Below are 8,183 nucleotides of genomic sequence, written 5' to 3'. Positions count from 1 at the left end.
GGTATGGTATGGTATGGTATGGTATGGGATGGGATGGGATGGTATGGTATGGTATGGTATGGGATGGTATGGTACTATTTAAAACTCAAGTTTTGCATTTTTACGCCAAATTGTGTGTGAGTTTGTGCAAAAATGAACAAGTATTTCTCTCAAAAAGATACAAGAAACAACAATAGATACATTTGCATACAAGWAACATGAAGGGGAAATGCTAAAAAAGTTTGTTGGAAAGAGAGCTGAAACAGAGTTGTTAAAACTAAAATGAGCCAAACACTAGCTAAAAGGAGCAAACCAATAGCTAAAAGTCAAAAGAAGCTGAATGCTTGCTAAAAGTAGCTAAAGTGGTAGCTAAAAGCAAAATGCTGGCTAAAAGTAGAACACTTGCTAAAAGCTACATGTAACTAAACAGTAGCTTAAACAAGCAAAACACTAACTGAAAGCTAAATATAGTGCACATGTAGTCAAATACTAGCTAAAATTTTAACGTAGCAAAATGTTTGCTAAAACAAGAAAAATACTAAATAAAAGAAGCAGATCAGTAAAAGTAAAAAAAAAACTAGCTAAAAGCTAGATGTTGCCAAAAAAGCTAACTAAAGGCCACATATCGTTCAGCAGAACGATAAAAGGAATAAAACACTATTAAAAGCAAAATATCACAAAAGGCTATTCAAAAGTAGTAAAATAATAGCTAAATATTGCAAAAGATTAGCTAAATGCAGAAAGTACCARAAGAATACAACAATAGAGCAGATAAGATGATTTTAAATTGGGCAATATGCAGGAGGGATTTTGACATCTCAGTGTAATTCCATGGAGGTATTTTTTAATAAAGTAAAAGATTTTGAAAACTTTAATAGTTACAGAAAAAAAGGTATCCATCTCCTGAATGAACTAAACATTTTGACATATGAACGGCTAAAATAAAACAAAATTGTTAACTTACAAAAAAAAATGTAAAAATAAAAAAAGGATCAAGCAGGGACAACGAAGTGATATGCACGATCATTTTAATTTTATCTAAATATTTTTAACATTGGACGGAAAGAGTGCATTTACCTGCATGATGCATTCCCCTTTCATCAAGAAAAATAAAATCAAATAGGTATGTTTTAAGATGACAGTTAAACAAACTGAACTAACCAAGATTATAATACAAGTTGCACTGTTAAAACATTTACACTCAGCATATAYTGTGACTGACCAAGAAGCAAAGCAAGCAGATCTGTACTAGCTCATAATTGCACTTTTTTCCCCTATGTGGCTTCAGMTTAACTAAAAAAATGTCTGTCTAAATTTACAGATAACAGGCTGTGATATGACCTTAAGTGAAAAAAATATGTACAAACGCTTGATAGAATAAATAAATGAGGACCGATGACTTATGAGGAAGCACTTTCTCTGTTTGCACCACTGAATGAGCTGTCGCCTACACYCACACAAACACACACCACCATTTTAACCACCTTACTAGTATGTGCGCATAACAATCAATGATCACATCCAAATTACTGAGCTGATGGACAGAGAAATTAATCTAATTAAGGGCGTTTCCTTCCTATTTGGTGAAGAATTGGTTCAGTGGTCTATTGTGAGGATAATTAGGTTTGTCATGCAACTCACATGTAACGCCATCGCTTTCTTCCAGCCTACCAGGGTACTGCAGAGCAAACACACCCCTCAGATACGCACACCTCGCTGCACACGTCTAAAGAACGTCAAAGGAAACATTCAGCAAAAGAGATTAAATCAAATGCTTTATCTTTCACCTAGCTGGTCATAAAGTTGCTATCGTGTAATATCGAGTGCAGCTTTTTCAGCTTTTTAAAATGTATGATGCGACCGCACATGCGAACAAAGAGTCTCCGGACTGGTGCAAAGAGGGGGAGGGTGGGAACCAGGCCTCGGGGAAGTGGTTTCCACTTAGTGAGACACCCATGCCGCATGTAACGTGGGCACGGTGATGATCCCTGCGACGGGGTCTCCGCTGGTTCCGAGATCAGCGGTAAAAACGAGGTTGCTTTAAGCCTCACGCGGTCAAAGTTGTTTACCTCTTCGTTACCTCTGACGTCACGACACACCCCTGTTTGAGTGGGCGGTCACGCCGTGATGAGCACCAGGGCAGACCAAACAGATCAGAGCTTGACTCAGCCGTATCCAATCAGAATGCAGGACAAACGCGAGACTCAGCTGTGATTGGTTATCGTGGGGGCTGAAGGGAAATCCCTTTTTCCTGGAGACAACCAAGGGAGGAGGGGGGCGGTGCATAACAAAAAAAAGTAATGGCTATCTATTTGGGTCTCGAAAAAGGAAGCTTATAGCCAATTTTTCGTCGGACTGCTGTAGGTTCGCTTGAGTTTTCTGCGTGCTAGCGAGCACTTTTGGCCGTATGAGACCCTCGCGTGCGTTCTTCGACTTTGCGTTCGTGGCTCGCGGCCGCAGAACTTGGCGCCGCGTTTAGGGTTAAAGCAGAAAGCTAGCCACGCTAACGCTAGCTACTACGACCGATGCTGTATGTGTGAATGTGTGCGTAAGCGCGTACGAGTCGAACGTTTTGTCTCCCAAGTCTTCGCACATTTAGTTCTGATATTAGCGCAGCGCGGCCGTCTGTCCTAAGATAACCTGCGCTTCACTTGGGGGGCAAATACGATGACGGAGACGCACTTTCGACCACGATGAAGACGACGACCAACGACTGCTAGAGGATTTAAAAAGCTAACTCGAGCCTGTCTTCATGGAGAAAAGTTGAGCTGAGGTATGAAACTCGCAGCCACTGGAGGAATGCAAAAGTCGTGATTTAAAACACTGAGATGTTTCTTACTCAAGAAGCTAAAATAAACACATCAAACACAGATTAACTAATGTTTTATCGGAGTGTTTAACTACGCATTCGCCTGACTGCTGCAAAGATTACTTCGTAGTGTGTGTTGCTGTTGAAAATAGTTCAGTGTTACATAAACAGAGCAACTGCAGGTCAGGTCCGAGGGTAAAGACACACTCAGTGACTTGCGACATACCATTTTTGCCTTTTTTTTCTCTTCTATTTAACAGGATTACCAACCTGGGGAAAACTGAAGAAAGGTTTTAACTCTTATATTGTGCAAGGACATGCTGAAACTCCAGGTAAGCTAGTTTTCTTTCTTAGCAAATCGGACCTGCTTGTTGTGAAACTCTGAAGTCACTTATTAACGTTATCAAATGTGTAACTTAACTTTATGTTGATTGTTGGTACAAACTGTGAGGGGTCACGTCCTCTGAACATTACTTTTATAAATAAGTTTAGTTTACTCATGCAACGTGAAGATGAAACGAAAATTAAGTTTTGACACTGTTAGGCCCAACAATCAGCAGTAAAATCTTCAAACTTCAGCTGAAACATTTCTCCTCTAATCCATTTAGTTATGAGGGATTGTTCTGTTCAGATCCAAGTATTAACATTCATTTTCAATTTCAGGATTATTTCTGTTCTTAACTCATGATTTTAAATAAGCTGCAAGTGGATTATAGAATACATTTTCCCCCCTCAAAACGTGTGTGGGTGTGTTTTCTCTTTCTGAAGAAATCCTAGATCACATTTTAGTGCAGATATTTGGTTGTTTTTGCTGGTCCATCATGTACCGGTACTAGTGTTMTATTAGCAGGTAAGTCATCAAACGTCAAACATAAGGCTCTGTCACACTAACATTTTGTACAACTTATGACCATTTGTAACATGTTGTTTTGACTAAATTACTCATATAGGTTATAAATTAGATCTAATCATTAGCATTAAAGTATGCTTACATCCAAAAGAGACATCCAGTAGGTTTTTTGTTTATTCCATCCAAGTTGCATAAAACATTATTGTGTGACAGAGCATATATATTGTTTTGTATTTATTTTTTTTAAACTTTGGTTTGAATTTGGAAATGTTTAATAACAGTTGGAATTTTTTTCTCCAGAAAAGTTTGAGTTGTATCTATTCTGTTTTTACACCTGTCGGTTTTTAAACACAAAATAAAGGAGAGCGATGTCAGAGTTATAGCTGCATAATCTCATGGGATGTCCTGAAATCTCATATTTAGAGTGTGTGTTGTGAATGATTCTCAGCTGCAGCCATGCCAAGGTTTTGACTAAATCTATGCAAAATTGACTGAACGACAGTTATTTTTGTGTTTTCTGTGGTCCGTTTGTTGTGGTGGCCAACCTGAATTGAGTGAGCTCTCCATGTTAATTAGCAGCTGTACATTCAATAATTATTAGCTGAAAGAGTCAATAAAATCTAATTTAAATATAAACCCACTTCTATATAGTTATTTTAATGAGATATGAGTTAATCCTCTCATTAAAATAWCTATATAGAAGTGGGTATATATTTAATTAAATGAAAGATTTTATTGACTCTTTCAGCTAATATATATTAGCAAAATGTTTGCAAAAATAGACCATTTCATATGAGTGCTAGTGGAGCCTAACTCMTCCAGGTCACAGGTAAACTGGTYAAACGCTGACATTGCTTTGAAAATGCCCTATTAGGATCAGCATTTAAACTCATTGCAGTCAAGACTAAGTGAGGTTTTAGGGTAAAGTAATTTACAGTAAATTTTGAGTGAAACTCGTAGTTGAAATTTGCTTCTAAGGACTTTGATTTTTTTTCTTTTTAGCCCAGCTGTTGTAGGTTGTTTACAGAGCTGCAAACCGATGATGACACAATCCATTACAGTTAATATTTACTGCAAATCCCTCCAACATGCTCACACACTTTCCTMTGACTACAGTAATTGGTTGTTTCCTCCTGCATGTGATCTAACTTKAAGGCTGCTGTTTTGACTGTAAAGACCCCCTTTAATGCACATCTGTGCACACGTGTTGTTTTACGTATTTGTTCGGTTTCTGTAAAGTTAATGATGTGTTAAATTCTTTCTAATCTTTTCAAGTCCTTAATTACCTCCAGTGGTTGAAAGTGTTCAACCAGAATGAATCACACAGATAACATTTGTTAACAGCAGGAAAAAAAAACATAGAAATCAACCTACTCAGTTTGAGTGATAGGTACCCTTATTAAATTTAACATATGATTGGATTTCTGTTTTTAATTGCTTTACAGATCATTTCATTGAGACTAAAGGTATAATTTTCATGAGAGTGGCTTGTGTTTAAAGAAACCTTATAGTTTACTATTAATGAAAGTACCTCCGGAGAATTTGCATTGTCCACCTTGACTTTTGGGCTAAATGCTTCTTCCCCAACTTGCCACATGTCTGTGTGTCTGTCCTGTTCTGTCTGTGTTCGTAACTTTGTGTATTACAGAATGTGCATTCTTCATCAAATTCAGCGTAGACACAAACAGGACTTTTGGTGCGAGCATTTGAGTGGGCCTCTCCCTGCCTTGTCTCTTTCCCCTCTCTAGAGTCCAGCAAGGGGCCCAGCATAAAGGGGCAGCTTGCCGTTACTGCCTCCCTTTCCCCTTGCTGGCCAGCAGTGGGGCCTGGGTGTTGTGGGGAGGGGAGGGCTATAGAGAACGTAGAGGGCTGGACATGGGATATGAGACCCCCCGCCCCCCCATCCTCTCCACCCCAGTTTAGCCCATCCTGTGTGGGGCACAGGTCACCTTGTCATGTGCTATTACGGCTGCTGAAACTTGCTCCCTGTGATCGTAGGAAAAGAGCATGAGATAGACCCGTGGAGGCTGTGGGAGGGAGAATGAAAGTGAAGTAAAGACAGGACAGGACTAGTCTGCTCAACCACTTGTTTAGCTGCATTACACAGTCACTTTGTTGTTGTTTGGCCCACATTGTCTCCTTTTGTCTATTATCTCTGGTCTCCCCTGAACATCTATTGCCTGCAGTCATAATCATATGGTGTTTATTATATTATTCCAATGTATCGCTTTATCCCAGGTTTTACTAATATTTTTCCTTTCTTTTTTTCTTTCTTTCTTTTTTTGCTGGTATTGGGAGCTTTAGATGTGTGTATGTGTGAATCAAAAGGCCATGTGTTTCCATTGTTGCCCCGTTCTCCCCACAACTCGGGTCATTCCAGTACAGATTTGTTTTATGTCTGCTCTGTACTTGTAGTGACCCAACCCAAAGTATGCAGTAAAACACGTCTCCTTATGTTCAACAATTTCTGTCTGTCCTTTTTGCTCTGGCTCTCTCTATTTCCTCTGCGAAAATGTTTTTCCCACTCACTTTTTTTCCCCGCTTCAGGAGAAAGTTTTGGCTCCACAGAAGAGTTTCAGAACCATTCGTGGGATTGCGTCATATAATGCAGATTGAAGATGCTCATTGAAAGTCCTGTAGGACCATTTGTCTCGTTTAGGCGTTCCACAGCAATCTTCTCGTTTTACTTTTGTGCAGCTATAGGTCTGGTTGTGATTCTGACTCTTATGCGCTGGGTTGTGGTCTGTAAGCTCATTGCTGACATTCTTACGACGTGATGCCAGAGGTTTTTTATTTATTTATTTTATTTCTCGTGCTTCAAAATGCCGTTTTGATCCTCCCGCCTACCCACTTTGTGATATCCTTTCCCTTTGTGAGTCACATTTCATTCTGATGCCCAGGCTGCAATGGCATCACTTAATTTGGTTTGTTTGATTGTTGGAGTGAGTTCTTTGTTGGGTTTTGGTAATCACTCATTGTTAGCTGATGAAAACTTCTCTTTCAACTTTTTGTTGTGTTTCACATTACAGCCCAAGTGTCATGTGTCTCTCTTCTGTTATGACACTTTTTTTTCTAAAGCTGTGATCACACTGTTTTGATAAGCAGACAGCTGAACATTAAAATGGGTTGTAAAATAAAGTGGACCAAGCTCATGCCATGGTCTGCACTGGCACTGAGACCTGCTTTAACAAGCCAGACTCTTAGCTSGTGCTGTAAATACTGCAAACATTCAGAGTTGTACCTCAGTTTATGGAAAAAATATGCAGAATCATCTCAACAAAGTGTTACTATTTCTCATATTAACTGACAGGTTTTGGCTATGTATTCTTAGCTTTCATAGCATTTGTAACTGAGACCTAATTTGCACTTATTGACATCAAATTTCAACTAATTAGGATGTGTTAGAGGTATTCCTTTGGTGCAGAGGGCTGCAGATGGTGCAAACATTTCACACTAATGAAAGTGATGCAGAGTGTTGTTGCTTTCTGGGGTTCTTATTCAAAATGTAATGGGATATCTCCTGAACACTGAGTTTGAACATTACCAAAGAGTTCATTAATAAATACTTTATTAATGTACTTTTCACTATAGTGCAGGTTAGATGTGATTATGAGAAGTCTTTTGACATTAGTGTTTTCTCAAARACTGCTTATCCTCAGCACCTGTTGTTAGTGTTAAGATAAATGTTATTAAGCAGTTGTTGAGTTTAAAGTCTTCCAAAGAGTACCATTTTATTAAGTAAAATTTGTAAGCAGCTCTTATGACAGCTGTTGCATTATAGGAAGCATTCTGGACATTTTGTACATAAAATACGAATGTTTTCAYTGAGGAAGAGATGAGTCACTTCATCTTCTGTATGCAAATCTGCACTTGTTCTTCCTCATCTAGTCATCTGGATAAAAACAAGAGAACTCCCTGTCCTCTTCTCCAAGGACACAGCCAAAATTGGGGTTATGTCTTCCTTTGCAGCTCTCACCACCCAGTTAAAATGACGTGAGACAGCCGGTTTGTGGTACYTTGAATAATTACAGCAGTCCTCGTCTCTTGCTCATTGGCCTCTGTCGCTGTTTTACTCAGACCTCCAGACACCACCTAAATTTTCCTTCCTTTCTTTTTATATTTTCTCAGATCTCGTAATGGCTTATAAAGTGGAGATATTAAAAGGTTCAGGCAACTCAAAAACAGGTTAGGAACTAGATTAGAAGTTGAGTTGGTTTGTCYTGTACATGTCTCCTTAGGAGAAATATCATTTTATTTCTTTTTCTTGATCTTTTAGGATTGTGGTTAAATTGTTTTGCTTGACAAGCAGGGATGATTTGTTGAAGAGCTTGAATAACAGATGTGTCAAAGAAAGCTACTACAAGGTTCCCGTGGATCCTTAAAAAGTCTTAAAAGGCATTGAATTTGTCAATCCAAAAATAAGGCCTTAATTAACCTTAAAATGTCTTAAATCAATCTTAATGTCTTAAAAATGTTAACACATTGTAAGTAGGATGATTGTAAATTGTCTCAAATATTAAAATAATTGGTAACATTTATGTTATT

The 8,183-nt window shown here is 38.5% G+C and overlaps 1 protein-coding gene across 1 annotated transcript in view; it reads left to right on the top strand.

The window, feature by feature from the left end:
* Window positions 1–2,328: 2,328 nt before the first annotated feature.
* LOC106518359 (vitamin D3 receptor B) overlaps window positions 2,329–8,183 on the top strand; it is a 42,629-nt gene continuing 36,774 nt past the window's right edge. Inside the window, exons 1-2 of the mRNA XM_014009621.1 lie at window positions 2,329–2,752; window positions 3,049–3,120. The gene's annotated coding sequence lies outside the window, so the exon portion shown is untranslated. The remainder of the gene's footprint in view (window positions 2,753–3,048; window positions 3,121–8,183) is intronic.

Source organism: Austrofundulus limnaeus, unplaced genomic scaffold, assembly GCF_001266775.1.
Source record: "Austrofundulus limnaeus strain Quisiro unplaced genomic scaffold, Austrofundulus_limnaeus-1.0 Scaffold60, whole genome shotgun sequence".
Taxonomy (NCBI): domain Eukaryota; kingdom Metazoa; phylum Chordata; class Actinopteri; order Cyprinodontiformes; family Rivulidae; genus Austrofundulus; species Austrofundulus limnaeus.
Note: the sequence above shows the minus strand (reverse complement) of the source record. Positions and strands in the feature narration are given on the sequence as shown.